The 3,582-nt window shown below is 52.7% G+C and overlaps 3 non-coding genes across 3 annotated transcripts; all 3 read left to right on the plus strand.

Moving 5' to 3' along the window:
- The first annotated feature begins 807 nt into the window (after positions 1–807).
- Trnas-cga (transfer RNA serine (anticodon CGA)) lies at positions 808–882 on the plus strand. Its single transcript has one exon. It is a non-coding gene; the product is annotated as a tRNA-Ser (tRNA).
- A 225-nt stretch (positions 883–1,107) lies between these two features.
- On the plus strand, positions 1,108–1,182 carry Trnas-cga (transfer RNA serine (anticodon CGA)). The gene has a single exon. It is a non-coding gene; the product is annotated as a tRNA-Ser (tRNA).
- Positions 1,183–1,407: 225 nt separating this feature from the next.
- Positions 1,408–1,482, plus strand: Trnas-cga (transfer RNA serine (anticodon CGA)). The gene has a single exon. It is a non-coding gene; the product is annotated as a tRNA-Ser (tRNA).
- Positions 1,483–3,582: the final 2,100 nt, after the last annotated feature.

Below are 3,582 nucleotides of genomic sequence, written 5' to 3' on the forward strand. Positions count from 1 at the left end.
GGCGTGTGGAGGTTCGGCCTTTCGTTCCGAGCGCGATCGGCAGGCGGCGATATGCTGCGAGAGAGCCGGCGCGCCCTCGATTCGACGCGGGTCAGCGGCGCTTCACGAGGAAACTGCAGTTCCCTGTGTGGCGCGAATGCCATGCCCACTGCGGACCGCCGCCGTCCCGGATAGCGCTGCGCCGGGTTGCGTCACCGTGGCAGGTAGCATGGGAACCTGCGCGCCGCCGCCGTCATCAGCGGCGGCCGCTGCTTTACATAAACACAGGGGACGGCGGGCAGCTCCTTCATCTGGCTAAGCGATGGACCGCGAGCGGCCACCGCGGAGGCTGTTCCGCGGCGGCTGGCCCGACCTACCGGCGGCTGGCGTTCTCATGCAGCGCCCGTCCTACCGCACCACTCAGATCCCGCATTTGCCATTCTTTTCGGAATCCAGAAAGGTCAAATTAAACAGCGTTTATTGCGGGCTTCCACGGCTAGGTAGGGAGGAGGATGACGTGTTACAGTTAGTTATTCAGCGCTCTTAAGCGAGCTACCAAACAACACTAGAGTTGAAACTTCCTGGCAGATTAAAACTGTGTGCCCGACCGAGACTCGAACTCGGGACCTTTGCCTTTCGCGGGCAAGTGCTCTACCAACTGAGCTATTCTGGAAACATCCCCCAGGCTGTGGCTAAGCCATGTCTCCGCAATATCCTTTCTTTCAGGAGTGCTAGTTCTGCAAGGTTCGCAGAAGAGCTTCTGTAAAGTTTGGAAGGTAGGAGACGGATACTGGCAGAAGTAAAGCTGTGAGTACCGGACGTGAGTCGTGCTTCGGTAGCTCAGTTGGTAGAGCACTTGCCCGCGAAAGGCAAAGGTCCCGAGTTCGAGTCTCGGTCGGGCACACAGTTTTAATCTGCCAGGAAGTTTCATATCAGCGCACACTCCGCTGCAGAGTGAAAATCTCATTCTGGAAACATCCCCCAGGCTGTGGCTAAGCCATGTCTCCGCAATATCCTTTCTTTCAGGAGTGCTAGTTCTGCAAGGTTCGCAGAAGAGCTTCTGTAAAGTTTGGAAGGTAGGAGACGGATACTGGCAGAAGTAAAGCTGTGAGTACCGGACGTGAGTCGTGCTTCGGTAGCTCAGTTGGTAGAGCACTTGCCCGCGAAAGGCAAAGGTCCCGAGTTCGAGTCTCGGTCGGGCACACAGTTTTAATCTGCCAGGAAGTTTCATATCAGCGCACACTCCGCTGCAGAGTGAAAATCTCATTCTGGAAACATCCCACAGGCTGTGGCTAAGCCATGTCTCCGCAATATCCTTTCTTTCAGGAGTGCTAGTTCTGCAAGGTTCGCAGAAGAGCTTCTGTAAAGTTTGGAAGGTAGGAGACGGATACTGGCAGAAGTAAAGCTGTGAGTACCGGACGTGAGTCGTGCTTCGGTAGCTCAGTTGGTAGAGCACTTGCCCGCGAAAGGCAAAGGTCCCGAGTTCGAGTCTCGGTCGGGCACACAGTTTTAATCTGCCAGGAAGTTTCATATCAGCGCACACTCCGCTGCAGAGTGAAAATCTCATTCTGGGAACACTAGAGTTAACAACATGAAGAAACCCTTATCATCAAAGCCATAGCTCCAAACAATGGATATAACCCACACATGACTGATAAATTATCACAAAAAATCCAAAAAACAGCAAACAACAAAGTCCCACATCGGACACCTATGCAGTCAACACAAACATCTGCAGAAAGCACCAGAAAATATATCACTTTCTTTTCTAGGGAGCATATCCCACAAAATAAGTAATCTCTTCAAAAACACAAACATAAATATAAGTTTCCACACAAACCATAAACTTCAGCAACTAACCATTCATAACATAAAGAATAAAAACTGCCCTTACAAAAGATCAGGTATATATAAACTCAGATTCCACAACTGCCCTTCCTTCTACACTCCTGGAAATTGAAATAAGAACACCGTGAATTCATTGTCCCAGGAAGGGGAAACTTTATTGACACATTCCTGGGGTCAGATACATCACATAATCACACTGACAGAACCACAGGCACATAGACACAGGCAACAGAGCATGCACAATGTCGGCACTAGTACAGTGTATATCCACCTTTCGCAGCAATGCAGGCTGCTATTCTCCCATGGAGACCATCGTAGAGATGCTGGATGTAGTCCTGTGGAACGGCTTGCCATGCCATTTCCACCTGGCGCCTCAGTTGGACCAGCGTTCGTGCTGGACGTGCAGACCGCGTGAGACGACGCTTCATCCAGTCCCAAACATGCTCAATGGGGGACAGATCCGGAGATCTTGCTGGCCAGGGTAGTTGACTTACACCTTCTAGAGCACGTTGGGTGGCACGGGATACGTGCGGACGTGCATTGTCCTGTTGGAACAGCAAGTTCCCTTGCCAGTCTAGGAATGGTAGAACGATAGGTTCGATGACGGTTTGGACGTACCGTGCTCTATTCAGTGTCCCCTCGACGATCACCAGAGGTGTACGGCCAGTGTAGGAGATCGCTCCCCACACCATGATGCCGGGTGTTGGCCCTGTGTGCCTCGGTCGTATGCAGTCCTGATTGTGGCGCTCACCTGCACGGCGCCAAACACGCATACGACCATCATGGGCACCAAGCCAGAAGCGACTCTCATCGCTGAAGACGACACGTCTCCATTCGTCCCTCCATTCACGCCTGTCGCGACACCACTGGAGGCGGGCTGCACGATGTTGGGGCGTGAGCGGAAGACGGCCTAACGGTGTGCGGGACCGTAGCCCAGCTTCATGGAGACGGTTGCGAATGGTCCTCGCCGAAACCCCAGGAGCAACAGTGTCCCTAATTTGCTGGGAAGTGGCGGTGCGGTCCCCTACGGCACTGCGTAGGATCCTACGGTGTTGGCGTGCATCCGTGCGTCCATGCGGTCCGGTCCCAGGTCGACGGGCACGTGCACCTTCCGCCGACCACTGGCGACAACATCGATGTACTGTGGAGACCTCACGGCCCACGTGTTGAGCAATTCGGCGGTACGTCCACCCGGCCTTTCGCATGCCCACTATACGCCCTCGCTCAAAGTCCGTCAACTGCACATACGGTTCACGTCCACGCTGTCGCGGCATGCTACCAGTGTTAAAGACTGCGATGGAGCTCCGTATGCCACGGCAAAGTGGCTGACACTGACGGCGGCGGTGCACAAATGCAGCGCAGCTAGCGCCATTCGACGGCCAACACCGCGGTTCCTGGTGTGTCCGCTGTGCCGTGCGTGTGATCATTGCTTGTACAGCCCTCTCGCAGTGTCCGGAGCAAGTATGATGGGTCTGACACACCGGTGTCAATGTGTTCTTTTTTCCATTTCCAAGAGTGTATATTGCTCAGACTGGGAGAGACTCTGAGATTCGATTCAAATAACATTTAGATGCCATACGTCTGAACAATCCTTCAAAATCTGCATTTGCAATGCACACAACTCTCAGTAACATAGAGTAAGAAACGTTGAAGACCACATTCAAATATTGCATCATGTTGAGAAAGGTAGCCTCATGAATCTGCTTGAAGAAATAGAAATATATACACATAAAAGCAAATCACCATATCATATTC

Source organism: Schistocerca gregaria, chromosome 4 (genome assembly GCF_023897955.1).
Source record: "Schistocerca gregaria isolate iqSchGreg1 chromosome 4, iqSchGreg1.2, whole genome shotgun sequence".
Classification (NCBI taxonomy): domain Eukaryota; kingdom Metazoa; phylum Arthropoda; class Insecta; order Orthoptera; family Acrididae; genus Schistocerca; species Schistocerca gregaria.